The sequence below is a fragment of the Bufo bufo genome, chromosome 2 (assembly GCF_905171765.1).
Source record: "Bufo bufo chromosome 2, aBufBuf1.1, whole genome shotgun sequence".
NCBI classification, from domain to species: Eukaryota; Metazoa; Chordata; class Amphibia; order Anura; family Bufonidae; genus Bufo; species Bufo bufo.
Genome location: NC_053390.1, coordinates 764,439,363 through 764,462,326, shown reverse-complemented (window position 1 = coordinate 764,462,326; position 22,964 = coordinate 764,439,363). Strand labels below are relative to the sequence as shown.

The following is a 22,964-nucleotide window of genomic DNA, read 5'->3' as shown; positions in this document are numbered from 1 at the left end:
GCAGATAGAAGTCTGATTCTGAGATTAAACCTTAACCTGTCACACAGTGCAAAAAAAAACAGGTCTCACATTTCTATTCAAGCAAATCTGTACTGTTTTAGCTGGTCAAGTTATTTGTAGTGACCATAAAAGCACTTTTTATTTTCTGGATTGAAAAACTATTCCCAAATTTGCCATTCTCAAAATAACTAGTTTCTGGTATTTGAGGCCTACTTGAAATCTATCCCAAAAAGGATATCTTACATTGAAGGTACTGATAGTGTCATTCAGAAAAACCTAAGACACACGCTACCGTGCAGATAGAAGTCTGATTCTGAGATTAAACCTTAACCTGTCACACAGTGCAAAAAAAAAACAGGTCTCACATTTCTATTCAAGCAAATCTGTACTGTTTTAGTTGGTCAAGTTATTTGTAGTGACCGTAAAAGCACTTTTTATTTTCTGGGTTGAAAAACTATTCCCAAATTTGCCATTCTCAAAATAACTAGTTTCTGGTATTTGAGGCCTACTTGAAATCTATCCCAAAAAGGATATCTTACATTGAAGGTACTGATAGTGTCATTCAGAAAAACCTAAGACACACGCTACCGTGCAGATAGAAGTCTGATTCTGAGATTAAACCTTAACCTGTCACACAGTGCAAAAAAAAAACAGGTCTCACATTTCTATTCAAGCAAATCTGTACTGTTTTAGTTGGTCAAGTTATTTGTAGTGACCGTAAAAGCACTTTTTATTTTCTGGGTTGAAAAACTATTCCCAAATTTGCCATTCTCAAAATAACTAGTTTCTGGTATTTGAGGCCTACTTGAAATCTATCCCAAAAAGGATATCTTACATTGAAGGTACTGATAGTGTCATTCAGAAAAACCTAAGACACACACTACCGTGCAGAGAGAAGTCTGATTCTGAGATTAAACCTTAACCTGTCACACAGTGCAAAAAAAAACAGGTCTCACATTTCTATTCAAGCAAATCTGTACTTTTTTAGCTGGTCAAGTTATTTGTAGTGACCGTAAAAGCACTTTTTATTTTCTGGATTGAAAAACTATTCCCAAATTTGCCATTCTCAAAATAACTAGTTTCTGGTATTTGAGGCCTACTTGAAATCTATCCCAAAAAGGATATCTTACATTGAAGGTACTGATAGTGTCATTCAGAAAAACCTAAGACACACGCTACCGTGCAGATAGAAGTCTGATTCTGAGATTAAACCTTAACCTGTCACACAGTGCAAAAAAAAACAGGTCTCACATTTCTATTCAAGCAAATCTGTACTGTTTTAGTTGGTCAAGTTATTTGTAGTGACCGTAAAAGCAATTTTTATTTTCTGGATTGAAAAACTATTCCCAAATTTGCCATTCTCAAAATAACTAGTTTCTGGTATTTGAGGCCTACTTGAAATCTATCCCAAAAAGGATATCTTACATTGAAGGTACTGATAGTGTCATTCAGAAAAACCTAAGACACACGCTACCGTGCAGATAGAAGTCTGATTCTGAGATTAAACCTTAACCTGTCACACAGTGCAAAAAAAAACAGGTCTCACATTTCTATTCAAGCAAATCTGTACTGTTTTAGCTGGTCAAGTTATTTGTAGTGACCGTAAAAGCACTTTTTATTTTCTGGATTGAAAAACTATTCCCAAATTTGTCATTCTCAAAATAACTAGTTTCTGGTATTTGAGGCCTACTTGAAATCTATCCCAAAAAGGATATCTTACATTGAAGGTACTGATAGTGTCATTCAGAAAAACCTAAGACACACGCTACCGTGCAGATAGAAGTCTGATTCTGAGATTAAACCTTAACCTGTCACACAGTGCAAAAAAAAAACAGGTCTCACATTTCTATTCAAGCAAATCTGTACTGTTTTAGTTGGTCAAGTTATTTGTAGTGACCGTAAAAGCACTTTTTATTTTCTGGGTTGAAAAACTATTCCCAAATTTGCCATTCTCAAAATAACTAGTTTCTGGTATTTGAGGCCTACTTGAAATCTATCCCAAAAAGGATATCTTACATTGAAGGTACTGATAGTGTCATTCAGAAAAACCTAAGACACACGCTACCGTGCAGATAGAAGTCTGATTCTGAGATTAAACCTTAACCTGTCACACAGTGCAAAAAAAAACAGGTCTCACATTTCTATTCAAGCAAATCTGTACTGTTTTAGTTGGTCAAGTTATTTGTAGTGACCGTAAAAGCACTTTTTATTTTCTGGGTTGAAAAACTATTCCCAAATTTGCCATTCTCAAAATAACTAGTTTCTGGTATTTGAGGCCTACTTGAAATCTATCCCAAAAAGGATATCTTACATTGAAGGTACTGATAGTGTCATTCAGAAAAACCTAAGACACACACTACCGTGCAGAGAGAAGTCTGATACTGAGATTAAACCTTAACCTGTCACACAGTGCAAAAAAAAACAGGTCTCACATTTCTATTCAAGCAAATCTGTACTGTTTTAGTTGGTCAAGTTATTTGTAGTGACCATAAAAGCACTTTTTATTTTCTGGATTGAAAAACTATTCCCAAATTTGCCATTCTCAAAATAACTAGTTTCTGGTATTTGAGGCCTACTTAAAATCTATCCCAAAAAGGATATCTTACATTGAAGGTACTGATAGTGTCATTCAGAAAAACCTAAGACACACGCTACCGTGCAGATAGAAGTCTGATTCTGAGATTAAACCTTAACCTGTCACACAGTGCAAAAAAAAACAGGTCTCACATTTCTATTCAAGCAAATCTGTACTGTTTTAGCTGGTCAAGTTATTTGTAGTGACCGTAAAAGCACTTTTTATTTTCTGGATTGAAAAACTATTCCCATATTTGCCATTCTCAAAATAACTAGTTTCTGGTATTTGAGGCCTACTTGAAATCTATCCCAAAAAGGATATCTTACATTGAAGGTACTGATAGTGTCATTCAGAAAAACCTAAGACACACGCTACCGTGCAGATAGAAGTCTGATTCTGAGATTAAACCTTAACCTGTCACACAGTGCAAAAAAAAACAGGTCTCACATTTCTATTCTAACAAATCTGTACTGTTTTAGTTGGTCAAGTTATTTGTAGTGACCGTAAAAGCACTTTTTATTTTCTGGGTTGAAAAACTATTCCCAAATTTGCCATTCTCAAAATAACTAGTTTCTGGTATTTGAGGACTACTTGAAATCTATCCCAAAAAGGATATCTTACATTGAAGGTACTGATAGTGTCATTCAGAAAAACCTAAGACACACGCTACCGTGCAGATAGAAGTCTGATTCTGAGATTAAACCTTAACCTGTCACACAGTGCAAAAAAAAACAGGTCTCACATTTCTATTCAAGCAAATCTGTACTGTTTTAGTTGGTCAAGTTATTTGTAGTGACCGTAAAAGCACTTTTTCTTTTCTGGATTGAAAAACTATTCCCAAATTTGCCATTCTCAAAATAACTAGTTTCTGGTATTTGAGGCCTACTTGAAATCTATCCCAAAAAGGATATCTTACATTGAAGGTACTGATAGTGTCATTCAGAAAAACCTAAGACACACGCTACCGTGCAAATAGAAGTCTGATTCTGAGATTAAACCTTAACCTGTCACACAGTGCAAAAAAAAACAGGTCTCACATTTCTATTTTAACAAATCTGTACTGTTTTAGTTGGTCAAGTTATTTGTAGTGACTGTAAAAGCACTTTTTATTTTCTGGGTTGAAAAACTATTCCCAAATTTGCCATTCTCAAAATAACTAGTTTCTGGTATTTGAGGCCTACTTGAAATCTATCCCAAAAAGGATATCTTACATTGAAGGTACTGATAGTGTCATTCAGAAAAACCTAAGACACACGCTACCGTGCAGATAGAAGTCTGATTCTGAGATTAAACCTTAACCTGTCACACAGTGCAAAAAAAAACAGGTCTCACATTTCTATTCAAGCAAATCTGTACTGTTTTAGTTGGTCAAGTTATTTGTAGTGACCGTAAAAGCACTTTTTCTTTTCTGGATTGAAAAACTATTCCCAAATTTGCCATTCTCAAAATAACTAGTTTCTGGTATTTGAGGCCTACTTGAAATCTATCCCAAAAAGGATATCTTACATTGAAGGTACTGATAGTGTCATTCAGAAAAACCTAAGACACACGCTACCGTGCAAATAGAAGTCTGATTCTGTGATTAAACCTATACCTGTCACACAGCGCAAAAAAAAACAGGTCTCACATTTCTATTCAACCAAATCTGTACTGTTTTAGCTGGTCAAGTTATTTGTAGTGACCGTAAAAGCACACTTTTTGTTCTGGGTTGAAAAACTATTCCCAAATTTGCCATTCTCAAAATTGTGGTGAACGGGAACAATGAGGAAAACATCTAATAAGGGACGCGGACGCGGACGTGGACATGGTCGTGGTGGTGTTAGTGGACCCTCTGGTGCTGGGAGAGGACGTGGCCCTTCTGCCACAGCCACACGTCCTAGTGTACCAACTACCTCAGGTCCCAGTAGCCGCCAGAATTTACAGGGATATTTGGTGGGGCCCAATGCCGTTCTAAGGATGGTAAGGCCTGAGCAGGTATAGGCATTAGTCAATTGGGTGGCCGACAGTGCATCCAGCACGTTCACATTATCTCCCACTCAGTCTTCTGCAGAAAGTGCACAGATGGCGCATGAAAACCAAGCCCATCAGTCTGTCACATCACCCCCATGCATATCAGGGAAACTGTCTGAGCCTCAAGTTATGCAGCAGTTATGCTGTTTGAAGACTCTGCTGCCAGGGTTTCCCAAGGGCATCCACCTAGCCCTTCCCCAGGGGTGGAAGAGATAGAATGCACTAACGCACAACCACTTATGTTTCCTGATGATGAGGACATGGGAATACCACCTCAGCACGTCTCTGATGATGACGAAACACAGGTGCCAACTGCTGCGTCTTTCTGCAGTGTGCAGACTGAACAGGAGGTCAGGGGTCAAGACTGGGTGGAAGACGATGCAGGGGACGATGAGGTCCTAGACCCCACATGGAATGAAGGTCGTGCTACTGACTTTCAGAGTTCGGAGGAAGAGGCAGTGGTGAGACCGAGCCAACAGCGTAGCAAAAGAGGGAGCAGTGGGCAAAATCAGAACACCCGCCGCCAAGAGACTCCGCCTGCTACTGACTGCCGCCATCTGGGACCGAGCACCCCAAAGGCAGCTTCAAGGAGTTCCCTGGCATGGCACTTCTTCAAACAATGTGCTGACGACAAAACCCGAGTGGTTTGCACGCTGTGCCATCAGAGCCTGAAGCGAGGCATTAACGTTCTGAACCTTAGCACAACCTGCATGACCAGGCACCTGCATGCAAAGCATGAACTGCAGTGGAGTAAACACCTTAAAAACAAGGAAGTCACTCAGGCTCCCCCTGCTGTCTCTTCTGCTGCTGCCGCCTCGGCCTCTTCTGCTGCTGCCGCCGCCTCGGCCTCTTCTGCTGCTGCTGCCGCCGCCTCGGCCTCTTCCTCTGACTCTGGAGGAACGTTGGCACCTGCCGCCCAGCAAACATGGGATGTACCACCAACACCACCACCTGCGTCACCAAGCATCTCAACCATGTCACACGGCAGCGTTCAGCTCTCCATCTCACAAACATTTGAGAGAAAGCGTAAATTCCCACCTAGCCACCCTCGATCCCTGGCCCTGAATGCCAGCATTTCTAAACTACTGGCCTATGAAATGCTGTCATTTAGGCTGGTGGGCACACACAGCTTCAAACAGCTGATGTCACTTGCTGTCCCACAGTATGTTGTTCCCAGCCGCCACTACTTCTCCAAGAGAGCCATGCCTTCCCTGCACAAACAAGTGTCCGATAAAATCAAGTGTGCACTGCGCAACGCCATCTGTGGCAAGGTCCACCTAACCACAGATACGTGGACCAGTAAGCACGGCCAGGGACGCTATATCTCCCTAACTGCTCACTGGGTAAATGTAGTGGCGGCTGGGCCCCAGGCGGAGAGCTGTTTGGCGCACGTTCTTCCGCCGCCAAGGATCGCAGGGCAACATTCTTTGCCTCCTGTCTCCTCCTCCTCCTACTCAGCCACACACCTTCACCACCAACTTCACCACCAACTTCAGCACAGCCCGGGGTAAACGTCAGCAGGCCATTCTGAAACTCAAATGTTTGGGGGACAGGCCCCACACCGCACAGGAGTTGTGGCGGGGTATAGAACAACAGACCGACGAGTGGTTGCTGCCGGTGAGCCTCAAGCCCGGCCTGGTGGTGTGCGATAATGGGCGAAATCTCGTTGCAGCTCTGGGACTAGCCGGTTTGACGCACATCCCTTGCCTGGCGCATGTGCTGAATTTGGTGGTGCAGAAGTTCATTCGCAACTACCCCGACATGTCAGAGCTGCTGCATAAAGTGCGGGCCGTCTGTTCGCGCTTCCGGCGTTCACACCCTGCCGCTGCTCGCCTGTCTGCGCTACAGCATAACTTCCGCCTTCCCGCTCTCCGCCTCATATGCGACGTACCCACCAGGTGGAACTCCACCTTGCATATGCTGGACAGACTGTGCGAGCAGCAGCAGGCCATAGTGGAGTTTCAGCTGCAGCACGCACGGGTCAGTCGCACTGCGGATCAGACACACTTCACCACCAATGACTGGGCCTCCATGCGAGACCTGTGTGCCCTGTTGCGCTGTTTCGAGTACTCCACCAACATGGCCAGTGGCGATGACGCCGTTATCAGCGTTACAATACCACTTCTATGTCTCCTTGAGAAAACACTTAGGGCGATGATGGAAGAGGAGGTGGCCCAGGAGGAAGAGGAGGAAGAGGGGTCATTTTTAGCACTTTCAGGCCAGTCTCTTCGAAGTGACTCAGAGGGAGGTTTTTTGCAACACCAGAGGCCAGGTACAAATGTGGCCAGACAGGGCCCACTACTGGAGAACGAGGAGGACGAGGATGAGGAGGAGGTGGAGGAGGATGAGGATGAAGCATGTTCACAGCGGGGTGGCACCCAAAGCAGCTCGGGCCCATCACTGGTGCGTGGCTGGGGGGAAACACAGGACGATGACGATACGCCTCCCACAGAGGACAGCTTGTCCTTAACTCTGGGCAGCCTGGCACACATGAGCGACTACATGCTGCAGTGCCTGCGCAACGACAGCAGAGTTGCCCACATTTTAACGTGTGCGGACTACTGGGTTGCCACCCTGCTGGATCCCCGGTACAAAGACAATGTGCCCACCTTACTTCCTACACTGGAGCGTCATAGGAAGATGCGCGAGTACAAGCGCACGTTGGTAGACGCGCTACTGAGAGCATTCCCAAATGTCACAGTGAACCAGTGGAAGCCCAAGGCGAAGGCAGAGAAGGAGCAAGAGGTCATCAACGCAGCTGTGTCACGCCCAGCTCCTCTGAGGGCAGGGTTAGCATGGCAGAGATGTGGAAAAGTTTTGTCAACACGCCACAGCTAACTGCACCACCACCTGATACGGAACGTGTTAGCAGGAGGCAACATTTCACTAACATGGTGGAACAGTACCTGTGCACACCCCTCCACGTACTGACTGATGGTTCGGCCCCATTCAACTTCTGGGTCTCCAAATTGTCCACGTGGCCAGAGCTAGCCTTTTATGCCTTGGAGGTGCTGGCCTGCCCGGCGGCCAGCGTTTTGTCTGAACGTGTATTCAGCACGGCAGGGGGCGTCATTACAGACAAACGCAGCCGCCTGTCTACAGCCAATGTGGACAAGCTGACGTTCATAAAAATGAACCAGGCATGGATCCCACAGGACCTGTCCATCCCTTGTGCAGATTAGATATTAACTACCTCCCCTTAACAATATATTATTCTACTCCAGGGCACTTCCTCATTTAATACTATTTTTAATTTCATTTTACCATTATATTGCGGGGCAACCCAAAGTTGAATGAACCTCTCCTCTGTCTGGGTGCCGGGGCCTAAATGTGTGACAGTGGCCTGTTCCAGTGGTGGGTGACGTGATGCCTGATTCTCTGCTATGACATGAAGACTTATTCTGTGCTGACATGAAGCCAGATTCTCTGTTACGGGACCGCTCTCCCCTGTCTGGGTGCCGGGGCCTAAATGTGTGACAGTGGCCTGTTCCAGTGGTGGGTGACGTGAAGCCTGATTCTCTGCTATGACATGAAGACTAATTCTGTGCTGACATGAAGCCAGATTCTCTGCTATGGCATGAAGAGACTGATTCTGTGCTGACATGAAGCCAGATTCTTTGCTATGGCATGAAGAGACTGATTCTCTGCTGACGTGAAGCCAGATTCTCTGCTATGGGACCTCTGTCCAATTGATATTGGGTCATTTTTATTTTTTTTATTTTTATTTTAATTCATTTCCCTATCCACATTTGTTTGCAGGGGATTTACCTACATGTTGCTGCCTTTTGCAGCCCTCTAGCTCTTTCCTGGGCTGTTTTACAGCCTTTTTAGTGCCCAAAAGTTCGGGTCCCCATTGACTTCAATGGGGTTCGGGACGAAGTTCGGTTCGGGTTCGGATCCCGAACCCGAACATTTCCGTGAAGTTCGGCCGAACTTCTCGAACCCGAACATCCAGGTGTTCGCTCAACTCTAGTCTCTACATCAGTGCATGAAGCTGACACAGAGACACTTACTATACCTGAGTGCACAGAGAAGGACATGGCGGCATTACACTATGTCGATCTGCAGAGCAGAACTGGGGGTTTAGCACTGGAAATGAGGGGTTCACTTCACACCAAAACACATATTACTGACAGCACACTCACTTCTCATCTAAAGTCATCGTTTTCACAGAAGTCACTCTCATCATCCTCTACACTGTCACTTGCAGAGGAATGAAATCCCAACTCCCGTGGTACAGAACAAGCCAACTCAGCGCCCATCAGCGAGACAACGTAGAGCGCTAGTCGGGACTCCGGCAGGTGCAGAGCTAGCCACTGATGATGTACTGAGTAAAGGGGGGCCCCGAGGACAGGACAGAGGAAGCAGGGAGCTTGAAAGCAGAGCCTCAGCCCCAGACAAGGGACTCAAGACAGGAGCGAGAATTAAGTGTAATTAGGAGGCAGGCCTTTTGTCCAAGACTGGGTCCCCTTCCTCCAGGGGTCCCATAGCAACTGCGTGGTCTGCCTCCGTTAGAGGTACATCGCTGACTCTAGCTTTTAATATTTTTATTTTTTCTGTAGAAAAAATTTATATCATATAACCCTCCATGCACACAACCATATCTGTTTTGCGGTCTACAAATTGCGGATTTGCAAAAAAAAAAATCTGGATATGGTCCATGTTACATCCACATTTTAGCGCGCCTGTTGACTTCAAGGGGTATGTGTTACGGATATAGTTTATGTCAATACAAAACTTTCCCCTATCCACAAAATTTCTGGGACCACCACTGATCACGAGAACTGGATCCTGTGTCCACTTATGAATTAAGTGGCAGGTCGAGCGTGCACATAGCTACTCTCCATGGGTCTGATGGAGATAGTCGAGAACAATGCTCAGCTATTTCCAGAAGTCCCATAGACACTGAATGAAGCAGAAGGGAACATGACTGACCTATCATTCCATTTCTTCAGGGAAACAGGCTCCCCATTCTCATGATGATGGGGGACCTAGCAGTCCCCACCAATCAGTCCCCCACTGTAGGTAGGGAATAAAAAAAATAAGCCTAGCTGTAAAACCAAGAAAGGCCATAACTATCTGAGCAGCAAGGGTCCGACACCCTGCACCCCCATCCAGTTGACTATGAAGATTCATAAAGAGGCTCAGACACACCACTACTTAATATACACTGACTTCTTTATTAACTGCAAGGTATCAAATGTACAGTAGTTGTTCTCATTAAAAGTCAGGGCACTGGTCTTAAATGTGGCCCTGTTGATGATGGGCCTTTGACTCATGATGAGTCGGGCCTTCAGCACTCAGGAGAGGAAAAACCCCCAGTGGAGGAAACCTCTAGGGAGCCATGGCTGAAGGACTGCCCCTCCCCTAGGCGGTGGAAAACTGGTGAATGTCAAGCAGGTTGACTTCTGCAGAGACCAAGCCTGGAATCTGCCTTTTGATGCAGCAGGAAATTCACTTATTTGGTGAATACATCTGTCTGCGGAAAGTCCGGTGAATGACAAGTCCAGTGGTTATTGCAGAGACCAAGCCTCGAATCTGCCTTTGATGCAGCAGGAAACTCACTACTTTGGTGAATACACCTGTCTGCGGAAAGTCTGGTGAATGTCAAGTCCAGTGGTGAATGCAGAGACCAAGCCTGGAATCTGACTTTGATGCAGCAGGAAACTTACTTCTTAAGTGAATACATCTGACTGCAGAAAGTCCGGTGGGTGAGTGCAGAGACCGAGCCCGGAATCTGCCTCTTGCTGAAGTGCAGGTCATCTGATCCTGACATGGTGGCCACCATGTCGCTGACTTGTGGTAGAGTCATCACCTCCAGCTGTATCCCATATTCATTGCAGGGACACAGTGAGACCCCCGCTCTGGTACAGTGATCTGCAGATGCAAAAAATATAACTAATTATGACTGAACATGGAAGAACGAAAGATTACATGTAAGTGACACACAATTTACTGTATTAAACTTGGGCCCATGTTTCTAACAGCGATACCAACGCTTATCAATGTCATTGACTTTTATAGCTGTTATTCTTGTTCTGGGACCCACTGCTGTATCCAACATAAACAGAATAAACCTTATAAGCGTGGGATGATTTATTTTCATATATTTTTGGAGCTCAGGAAGGTTTGGAGCTCAGTTTTCCTGATACAAATCACCAAAAACCCTGCTTTCTTACACACTTCCATAGTTAAAATTCTGGGAGCCATTGCTCAAGGTGATCTACATATCAAGGTCAATGGGAGCTCCCCCTAGTGGCGACTGTAGGCAGTTAGAATTTTATCATTCTTATATGCCATGTATCAGGCGATTTGGATTATTTTCCACTAATGTCTACTGCTCTAATCAACTTCGTGGAGAATCTAAAGCCTAGATTATTCTGTGTCATCACTCTGGTGTCTCCAGAATTTGGCATCATGTCTATTATTATTATTATGAGCTCCTGTTATAAATCGCATCATATTTTATGACTCCTGTAACAAGGATCTTAACTTATTTAGGGCTCTTTTTGGTTCTTAAGGCCAATACCTTCTATAGCAGGGGTCACTGGTGAAGATCAGGAGATGGTTTCTTCTGCACCTCATTTTGTCTCAGACCTCTGGTGATCCGATCTGCTGCAATTGCCTTCTTAACCCCAGGCTGTTTTCATTTCCAGTGGTGACCAGTGGATACCGCTGTGTCCAAATTATACAGAAAACAATATCAATATACACAATGAGGATACAAGGTCTCCTCATGGATGTGGTCCCTATCATCTGATAGTCTGACAAATGTTCCTGGGACACAACTGCCTGATAATCGGGTCTGTAGGACCGAGTTAACATAATAAACTAGGCTATCCCCCCCCCCTCATAAATAGGTATAACTATAGACACAGCAAAGTTATGGGGCCCATAGGCTAAAAGGCCAATGTTTGTGGGGTGTGATTACCTTGAACATTTGTTGTTGTCTAAGTACTTTCTACACATACATATATTATTACATGAGAAGACATTATTACAATCCGTACATGGAAATGATCAAACTTAGAATAGTCACTTACCGATGCCAACAAGTCTGTGGGTTGTAGACCTGTGCCATAGGTTAGCGGTTGTAATCTGGGATTGGGTAGAGACTGCAGCTTTGGTGAAGTAGAGGATCCAGGTCTGTTTCGGTAATATCAGGCTTCTGGTCAGGGCGATCTCTTGGCCCATCATAGACTCGACATGTCATGAAAGACATGGAGTCGCTAATTGACCTTTTTGGGAAAGCCTGTGATCCTGCCATTCTGTAGGCAGGATATTAGATGGTCTCTCATCACATTGTGCTGGAAGATTGCCGTGGGTTCACCGTCATCTGCCAGAAACTCAAAGGCAAATGCTATGGCGAACACCCCACAGTCATAGGTGTTTCTCTGCTGATCCACGTTGAGAAATTTTAGATTTTTCAGGGGCTCATTGACCACTACACTGTAGATGTTATTAGTCTGCTCGCAAACAGATAGAGGCTATTTGCTGGTCTTGATGCTGTCGGTCACTAGGATGTCGCCATTTTTGAAGCAGGTGGTCAGCCAGTGCACCCTGTCCTCGTCGTAGTGGATTTGTGCGGCCTTCTTTAGCACACTGTACCCTGGAAAGAGAATAGCAGCGGCGGGCTGCAGGCCATCAAAGTCCCCAAACTAATTCTGCAGGAGATCCTGGGCCTTATTAATGATGTCATCGTCCAGCATGCCTTCCTGGCCGCTGCTCTTCAGGATGGATAAGTGCTTTGGAGGCAAGTTGTTCTGTGCTCTCCGGGTATAGGCCATCTCCACTTGTGATGTTCCCGGCTCCGGGCTTCCTACATCTTTGGTAGATGGAGCGGACATGTTTTCTTCCGCAGCTCTTTTGGCTGGTGGAAATGTCCCGGACTGACTGTCATTGGAGGTTGGTGCTTTCCGTTTAAGACTGTCTTTGGAAGCTTCACGAGATGCCTTTAAAAGGCCTTCAGCAGACTCAGCCATTTTCTTGTCCGATGTTTTAAGGGTCTCAAAATTTAAAGAGACATCATACTTCATTGCTGTGTGTTGTTTTTGACGAGTCTTTCTATTACATCGTCGCTTACAGCCCTTTGGTGTTTTTTTAGAAGGTTGTGCTTTGTGGTCAAGGAATGGCTCCACAGTATCAGCGTCCCGAGGTCTTTTTTGTGGGGGTTCCCCACTTTCTGTTTTTTCTCCCAGGGACATGCCTTGTGGTATTAGGGGCCCCTCATGTGCAACGTTTGGATCAGCAATAAAAATAGTTGGTGTCTTCTCAGCTATGTCATGGTGGATGACGTGGTTTTTACGTCTTAAGGCAACTGACCTGAAGAAGCTCCTGACCTGTGTCATGATGGTTGATTTCTTGGCCAGGAAGCTGGAGTTCCTCATCAGAGTCCTCCATTTTTGATTCAGTTTCCTGAATCGGGTCAGAAGGAATGAGCCAATCGACATGCAGAATGAGAGAGAGTTGACCAGCAGCCGCCGATCAACATACCGCAGACGCCTATGAATCCTCATGATGGCGTCCAATCTTCTTTATGAAGTTGTGTGCATCCAACATGGTGTCCCACCTTCACAAATCCATCATTGTGATGTCATCCAGTGACATCACGGCTGTAGGCCCAGTTCTAGAACATTCTATGCAAATGTGGTGACATCACAATACTCTGGCAGGATAAAGGCCAGATTATTTTAATATGTTAATGAACTAAGATATATGGATAGTGTTTGTTTAATGGATGCAGATTTTCAGTTTTCTATACATTGATTTTTACCTTAACAGTAAATTTTCTGCTTCACATTTTTTGTTTGATTTGGTGGCTGTTTTTTTTTTTTTTTATCTTTATAGTTCCAAAACTTTATATAGATCTTTATATTATATAAAACACTCTAATCCTTTAAATAAAATTACAGAATTTGAGGCACAGATGCTGCAGATCCTCTTTTCTGAAAAGTAAGGAAGAGTTTCGGTCCACCGTTGATTGCTTGGATAAGGCCTCGTCCTTCTCATCAGAAGGTCTGCAGTATGTGAGATGAGTATTTTTGTGTTGTGCTCACACTGGTGATTACGAAGGGGTTGTCCAAATTGTAGAATCCATTTCATTTCGGCCGCCGATTGACACCAGAGTTATATGCAAGTGGTACGCCGCCATAATACGGCCCTCAAAGAAGTCTATGGGGTCTTACTGTACCCAAGAGCGTAAGTAGGCGCAAAATTTGGAAACACCCCAAGCAACTTCCCCAAAACCTCTACTCCTGCATTGAGTCCTGCACAGTTCAGGAGGAGGAGTCAAGAGTTTACTAATCAATGGCTGATGAAAGCACCTCGCCCTTATTAATGCCCCGCCATCTACATGCAGATAGTTCTCTTCTCTCTGAGGGTTTGTGTCCCTGTAGTTTATAATCTTCTGTCCTTACTGTAACCTGATCATCTCTCCATATACTTACCTTCCACTTACACACAGCAGCAAAATTGAACAGGCAGTGCTGCAGTGTAAAGCATGAGGGAGATACAGAACAGCAGACCAAGTTTATATGGAGACAGGACCTCCTATACACAATGCAGCTAAGCTGCAGTCACTGATCACTATGATTATGGATGCTGATGTTCAAGCCGACAGTGGTTGTTTTATGGCTGATGATCGGCGATTGACGTACGACCCCGTTGGTAAGTTTTCAGCTTATTTCAGGTTATTTTCCTGTGCCTTCCCCATTAAAGATAACTGTCTGTGTTTCTTAGCACTATATGGTATTATTTTGGAGGCTGTATATGACGGTCTTGTCTTAGCACTCCACGGTGGTATTACATAGGCGTTATATGGCAGTATTATTTTAAAATTATATGTTGATAATTAGGGTTGAACGAATCGAGCTTAGGATCATCAATCCAAGGTCGATTCGCTCCAAAACTTTGTTTTTAATGTAGTTTCTATACAGAATTTATAATGTATTGTTTCTACGTAGACAAAATTAGTCTTGGCCGAAGTCGCGCAAGACTTCAATGAAAGACTTCAGTAAATTAGGAATCCAAAGTCGGGTTCAATACCGAGGTACCAGCCAGTACCAAACCCGACTTCGGATTCCTATTTTAAAATGTTTTTAAAGACGTAGAAAGGAATACTGAATGAATTCAGTGAAGTCTCGCAAATTTGGCCGATACAAATTTTGTCTACGCAGAGCCAATACATTTTAATGCAGTACAGAGACCGCATTAAAAAGTTTGTTCTTCTGATCTCTGATCCGAAGCTCTATTAGCTCAACCCTAGTGATAATATGCAGGCTGTATAGCATTATCATGGCAGTATATGGTGGTATTATACAGTTTGATTATGGCATTATTATGTTAGCGCTATATGGTGGTATTATGCCGGCGGTATGTGGCAGTATTAACTTAGCACCATATGGATATTTTGTGTAGCCTATAAATAACAGTATTATGTTCTCACTATATGGTGGTATTATATAGGCTGTATATGACACTATTATCTTGGCAGTACATGGTGGTATGATACCGGCTGTATATGGTGATATTACGTTATCACTATATGGTGGTATTATATAGGCTGTATATGACACTCTTATCTTGGCAATATATGGTGGTATTATACAGGCTGTGTATGGCAGTATTACTTTAGTAGTATATGGTGGTTATATACCGGCTGTATATGGCGGTATTACTTTAGCAGTATATGGTGGTTTTCTTCTTATTAGTCATTGTAGCCATCCACAATCCTGTACGCCCCATGTGACAACCCTTGGGGGGGATCTGCACTGGCGGCCGTATTAGTTGTCACCAAAGTTTTCTAAAACCAGCTTGTGAATAAGTCATGGAGGCCTAGAAGTAAGTATATACTATATCAGTACGTGTCACATATATTCCTGAGATCTGGGTGATGATGATGATGATGATATATCACAGGGTGTGCGGCCGGAAGATCTTCCAGCTTCCTGATCACTGTCACAGATCGGAGCCAATGGTGAAGACATAATTGACATCTTTTACCAACAGCAGAATTTTTGGGGAATATTCCTCTGTCAAAATCAGTTACATAATCAGAGATGCAAAATAACCTGGTCAGGAAGGGGTAAAAACATTTATCAAAACCGTAATTTTAGATTTCGATGCTTCTTGGCATATAATAGTGTAATAATATGTAGGATATAACACTGATCAGATATTACACCCCCTGGTGGATGAGGAGTGATAGCAGCCGGTCCCCGCAGATTATCGCCACAGCTTCATGATATCTCACATACAGGACATGCATTGCAGTGAGATAACAGCGTCCTGTCCCTTTAAATTTCCTCTTCCAGATGTCACTGCTTAGCAGCCAATGGGATCTCTGGATTTAAGCTTGAAAGGAAACCAACGGTCAGTGGTCCTCAGACCGTTACAGGACGACGAGAGGTGAAGATGGACGCCGGTGAGATCTCACACCCCTCATCTGACATCTCCCATGATGCTTCACATTTATCCTAAATCCTACCTGTCCAGACACCACTAGGGGGAGCTAGCCGTATATGGAGTTATACATCTGGGTGTAGAGAGCTCCCTCTAGTGGCTGGTGCAGGATTCCCAAATTCTGTCAGTTAAGGCCCTGTGCTGCCAGTATTGTTTATTGAGGGCCCTGTGCTGGGAATTGGGGGCTTTCTGTTTGCAGTATTGTAAATGGGGACAATGTGCTGGCTCTGAAAATGGGGGTATTTTTTAAAATGTTGTTAATTGGGGTATTTTACTGTCTTTTTGGGGGTGAGTTCTGTACTCCTGACTCCTGGGCAGGATGAATTTAGAAATAAACATGTCATATATCTGTATAGGGTCCAGTACAACCCAGTCTGCACTATAGGGGAGATGTATCAGAACTGGTGCAAAGAAAAACTGGCTCAGTTGCCCATAACAACCAATCAGATTCTACCTTTCATTTTCCAAATGAGTTTTGAAAAATGAAAGGAACGATCTGATTGGTTGCTATGGTTAACTGAGCCAGTTTTCCTTCATATAAGTTGAGATAAATCTCCCCTCTGTTTTATGTGCGGTATTACGTATATGGGCCCTTCTGCTATAAGGGACACTACAGATACCCAGTAAATATGGCACTATATATATATATACTGCATGATCATATGTGATTATTATCCTCTTATATGTAACGTAAATGTCTGCCTTTTATCATCAGGACATTTTTTATGTTGATTCATTTCTTGATATATTTTTATAGTGATCAGAGCTCTGTTTTACTGATACAAAGCTCCAAATCCCCTGCACTGATATAAATGGTAACATTAGATCTGCCTGCAGACACCACTAGAGGGAGCTCAGGACTGATGACTGCCTGTACAGTATGCTTCTCTGCTCCCCTAGTGGTGGCTGTAGGCAGCTACAATTTATCATTTTATTCTAAGGTTTTGCAGGGGATTTGGAGCTCTGTATGAGGAAAGCTGTTCTCTGACTGACCGCTATAAAGATATATGAAGAAGTTATAAATGGTTCTTCAGGACTTCATTCACTGCCTTTATCAGATCTGTGACTAAGTCTCTTTTATGGGTTAACAGATCGCGCTATGATTTCTCCAATTCTGGACAAATACAGGATTGGAGCAGGCCGCACTTCTCTGGTGGCTTCATTGTAATCTGACCCTTTGTCCTATCATCCATGAGGAGTGGTAAGTGGTCACTTACTGTATTCTCTTCTCTTTAGGACATCTACTGCCTCCAGCAGTGCATCTATGGCCTGGGACCCTTCTCAAGTGAGTATTTTTGGTAATAAGACTCGACTATGAAAATTTGATCTGAGCTTGAGGTTTAGACTGATCTGAAGTAAGCTCATGATCTAGTTGTGTTCTCCCTGCAGCTTATCCCTGTACCGTGGAGAAGAGAGACCAACAACGTCTCATCTATTCCATGAGATTCCTCCCGTCTCCAATCTTCAAGATGGAGGTGAGTGATTCTACTTTCTGTCATATTGTCCTCCAGATTCCTCCATGTTCTGTCTATAGATGTGAAGGTTTATTAGGAACGTCTCATAGATGAGTGACCTGATCTGTTCTTAGCGCCTCATGCCAACCAACCAAGAAGCTCAGAAGAAATACCTGCCATTTCCATTTTAAGGAAGAAGATTCAGAGTCGGCATTGATGATGGCAAGCCAACTGTGCGAAGACCTGCCGGTGGAGAAGGCCAAGAGAGAGCGAGAGGAGGCAGAGACATCCCGGGAGCAGCAGGATGAGACTACTGAGAAGAAGCAGAAAAAAGAACAGAGGATGGTGAAACTGGATGTGAAGAGCAAGAACCTGAGAAGAGTTCAGAATCAACCTGGAAGAAGACAGAAGATCCGCCAGCTAACCACCTTCCAGTATGTCAACACCAACCTGAGAGGAAAGAAGAACATCCTCTGGACCATCCTCTTCAAACCATTCTGCCGGTGAAGGATGGTAAGGAGCTGTAAGGCCACCAGCAGCAACCAAATCTAAAAAAAGAAATAAAATTAGAGTTATTAAATATTAATACTTAAGTAAAAGGGTAGTAATATAGTAATAAATCTATACCAAAAGTAAAATAAAAAATAAAAAACATAATTTTTAAAAAACTTAGATATAGAATTCAGGAGTTTTGATTCAGGGTTCTAGGACTGATCGTCTTTTTCTCGGGGTCGAGAAGGAATTATTCCCCTGTGACATGAATAGTCTATATGTGTCCAGGTGCTTTTGCCTTCTTCTGGATCAACAGGTTTAGGGATAGGAACATAATTTAGGGATAGGGATCATGGGGCTTGATCCAGGGTTCTAGGACTGATCGCCTTTTCCCGGGGTCGAGAAGGAATTTTCCCCTGTGACACGAATTGACTGAATGTGTCCAGGGGTTTTCGCCTTCTTCTGGATCAACAGGTTTAGGGATAGGGACCTAATTTAGGGATAGGGATCAGGGTGCTTGATCCAGGGTTCTAGGACTGATCACCTTTTCCAAAGGTCGAGAAGGAATTTTTCCCCTGTGACACGAATTAGCTGAATGTGTCCAGGGGTTTTCGCCTTCTTCTGGATCAACAGGTTTAGGAATTGAGACCTAATTTAGGGATAGGGATCAGGGGGTTTGATTCAGGGTTCTAGGACTGATCTCCTTTTTCTCGGGGTCGAGAAGGAATTATTCCCCTGTGACATGAATAGGCTAAATGTGTCCAGGTGCTTTTGCCTTCTTCTGGATCAACAGGTTTAGGGATAGGGACCTAATTTAGGGATAGGGATCATGGGGCTTGATCCAGGGTTCTAGGTCTGATCGCCTTTTCCCGGGGTCGATAAGGAATTTTTCCCCTGTGACATGAATTGGCTAAATTTGTCCAGGGGTTTTCGCCTTCTTCTGGATCAACAGGTTTAGGAATTGAGACCTAATTTAGGGATAGGGATCAGGGGGTTTAATTCAGGGTTCTAAGACTGATCGCCTTTTCCCGGGGTCGAGAAGGAATATTTCCCCTGTGACACGAATTGGCCGAATGTTTCCAGGGGTTTTCGCCTTCTTCTGGATCAACAGGTTTAGGGATAGGGACCTGATTTAGGGATAGGCATCAGGGGGCTTGATACAGGGTTCTATGACTGATCGTCTTTTCCCGGGGTCGAGAAGGAATTTTTCCCTTGTGACACGAATTGGCCGAATGTGTCCAGGGGTTTTCGCCTTCTTCTGGATCAACAGTTTTAGGTGTAGGAACATAATTAACAATAGGATAGCAGTAGTATAATAAGGGGAATAATAGTATCAGTTCTAATACTCTAGTGTTATATTAAATAATAATAGTCATTAGTGTTAGTGTAGGGACCCACTTGAAGGAGGTCGCTGTGACTTGGCAAGTGGGCTTATACATTTTGCAAACAATGTATACTTAGAACCTCCTGTCCATGGTTATAACAGCATTAGATGGCGGTACAACATGTGGATTAGCACCCGTGGTGTTTCTTCTACACTTGTCACATTGTGATAGATATCGGGAGGTAGGGGCAGCTCCAGGTTCATGTGGGCCCTTGGGCGATAAAGTCTCATTGGGCCATTATGACATTTTGCATGGCGCTTACAGCAATGAAACTGTATGTATTATAGATTAAATACCTTACACAGAGCATGCTACAGAGCGGATATATGTGAATCAGTCCTTATGTGCCTACTTTTATTTTCTACCCAATGTTTTAGTCCCACACGTCTACTCACAGATAGGTGCCCGCTCATAGTGGGTATGCTAAGATATGATCCCCCTCACAGTATATATGCCAAGATATGTGCCCCCTCACAGTAGTTATGCCAAGATATGTGCCTCCTCACAGTAGATATGCCAAGATATGTGCCCCCCTCACAGTAGATATGCCAAGATATGTGCCCCTCTCACATTAGGTATGCCAAGTTATGTGCCCCCTTCAGAGTAGATATCCCAAAATATGTGCCCCCTCACAGTTGATATGCCAAGATATGTGTCCCCTCACAGTAGATATGCCAAGATTTGTGTCCCCTCACAGTAGATTTACCAAGATATGTGCCCCCTCACAGTAGATATGCCAAGATATGTGCCCCCTCACAGAAGATATGCCAAGATATGTGCCCCCCTCACATTAGGTATGCCAAAATATGTGCCCCCTCACAGTAGATATGCCAAGATATGTGCCCCCTCACAGAAGATATGCCAAGATATGTGCCCCCCTCACATTAGGTATGCCAAAATATGTGCCCCCTCACAGTAGATATGCCAAGATATGTGCCCTTTTACGATGGATATGCCAAGATATGTGCCCAGTGCCCCCTTCACAGTGGTTATGCCCAGATGTGCCCCCTTCACAGAAAGTGAAAAAAAAAACTATAAATACTCCTCGCCTCAGTCATCTGGATCCTTCCAAGATCTGCGCTCCCAATCAGCAGGATACTGTGCCACATCGCGCTGCAGTGTAGGTGGAGCAGAGGCTGATTCCCAGCCTGCCCCGCTCCTCCTCCTACACAGATCAGCAGGACCGTGTGTGAGGACATCATGCTGCTGCCGCTGTGGAGCACTGGTGTACCATACCAAACCACAGGGGATAGTGAGTGTAGTGGTGGTGAGCCGGTGGGTGTAATAGTTCATTTACTCACGGTTAGCAGAGCCTCCCTGGGCTAGCGTACAGATGATGGGAAGACAGCACAAAAAATCTTCCAGGGCACTCTGGTTACAGGGAACACCAGCCAGATGTTGGTTGAGGTGTCCTTGATGGTGATGTTTAGGGTGCTTGTACGGCTGGGCCCCTGGTTCGTGACGCCAGCACTGTAAGGTGCAAATGTTGAGAGTAGTAGTAGTAAATGATGAAGAGTCAGTTGTTGTAAACCAGTTGAACATTTACTGAATCAATAGTCTCTGGACAGTTGTTACAGTTCATCAACAAGGTGCATTTGTATGGCATAGGCAATTATTCAGAAGTTGATACAGTGGCAATCCTTATTTCAGGCTTTAGGCAATTGTCAATGGAGGGAATCTCTAATACAGTTCTTCTACAGGCAATACCTCTGTAATTATCTTAAGTCCCATCTATAGCACTCTGGTACTAAATATACTATTTCCTTACTTTATATTGAGCTATTTTATAAAGGCGTTCCCCTCATGGAAGGCACAAACTCTGCTTCATTATTTGCAGGAATCTCTCCTGAGGTATTCAGGATAAAGACAGTTCTGCACACTAACTGTCTATTTGTGTTCGGTACTCCTAAAGATGCTCCTGGTCACTTTTGCTTGTGAAGTCCATAGGCTTGAATCAGCTCCAACCCTCACTAGGCTTACTTCATATTTAGCAAAAAAACAAGAGAACAGAGCTCATAGTACCAAAAGTAAAAATACAATTTTATTGTAACATGATTAAAAGATGTATAAAGCAATAATTGAAGTGCCGTTAAAAAAGTGAATGGAAGCAGAAAAACAGCGCCACCCTGGGATAGCACACAGGACAAATGTAAAAAATGTGAAAAATAGTGGTCAATGGAAAAGATTATATGCGGTACAGTGACCAGCCAATGCCTGAAAAAATGCAGCCTAAATAACAGATGAGTCAGCGGTCAAAAGAGAACCTACATGGCAAAAAAGATGGAAAAGGGGTTTGCATTGCAGGTGCAACATGAATGAAGTAAGAGCAAACCTCAATAATAACTAGGTAAGGAAAATCCTAGATCAAGTGCCGTGTAGGTAAAAAAGAGCGGAGACTAACCAAAAATGACCGTGTGCTATATCACCCAGGATGGCGCTACCCCAACGCGCGTTTCAGCGTGCCTTCGTCTGGGGGTAACGCCATCACTGTGAATCATCTATTTACAGGCTCTCTCCACCAATCGAATGTTAATTGTACATACTTGTCCTCAGCTGTGCATGTATATTGGCGCGCGGGGCTCCAGTCAAACCGCGCCCAGCTGCCTCCCGGCCGGCGTCCCGCCTACACGTCTACGTCACGTGACGAAGTAACATGATCGGACGATAGTGGCGTAAGGACGCACAGGCGAGAGGCGCCGGGGGCGGCGCCAAGCATTGCGCGCGCACACCACAGGAGAGGAGAAGGACAATAACATACACCAAATTATATAAATTGACTATCCCCGCAGAAAATGTAACATGAATTATATGCACCTCCCTTAAAGGAAAAAGGGGGGGAAAGAAGGGAAAGAAGGGGGGAAGGGGGAGGGAGAATGGAGAAAGAGGAAAGAAGAGTTGGGCTTCGGCCCAATTATGGGTTTCTTATCAGTAGACTCCTCTTCCATCATAGCTGGCACAACTGTGGCAGTAGGTTTGGCAAAAGCAACAGAGACAACCTCTGAAACAAGGGATGTAGACGTTCTCATTTCCTGAGGTTGGACTGGGATGGTCTGGCTGTGAGGAACCACCAGTTGCCGCAATAGCTGGGTACATTCCTGCACTGGGTCAGGTGCAGATAGGGACATTGACCTAAACTTGGATGATCTCTGTTTCTTTGAGCGCACCTCTGGATCCCTGGTGGCGATTGCGGGCTGCCACAGGATATTTTTCCCTACAAAGCCAGTGGCATATTGGTTCATGGCTACGGGTCGGTCGAGGCACATATCTGGCATCCAGCCGCTTGGGGGCAGTAGTGTGAACTGGCTCCTCTTCTGATTCTGAGCTCTCCTTGGGCTCCCAGGACTCTTGTTCTGGAACGGGTCCGGTGATTCAGTGGCGTATGGTCCGCGAGTGCTCTCTGCTGGGGTAAACTCGACAACCTCATCCACATAGAGGCTGTGGAGGTGGTTGGGCAGGTCGCGGCATTTCACAGCACGACGGTTCACATAATAATCGCGACCTGAGTCAAGGTCTCTAATAAATCCAAACCCTCTTAACTTAAACTTTACCGCGTTTTCACCAGCAGAATAGTGAGTGCAGCTCTGGGGT

The 22,964-nt window shown here is 44.3% G+C and overlaps 1 long non-coding RNA gene across 1 annotated transcript; it reads right to left on the bottom strand.

Annotated features, from left to right (window-relative positions):
• Positions 1 to 17,707: 17,707 nt before the first annotated feature.
• LOC120991795 lies at positions 17,708 to 20,725 on the bottom strand. Its single transcript, XR_005776814.1, has 3 exons — positions 20,678 to 20,725; positions 17,950 to 18,020; positions 17,708 to 17,812 (listed from the first exon to the last, which is right to left on the bottom strand). It is a non-coding gene; the product is annotated as an uncharacterized LOC120991795 (long non-coding RNA).
• Positions 20,726 to 22,964: the final 2,239 nt, after the last annotated feature.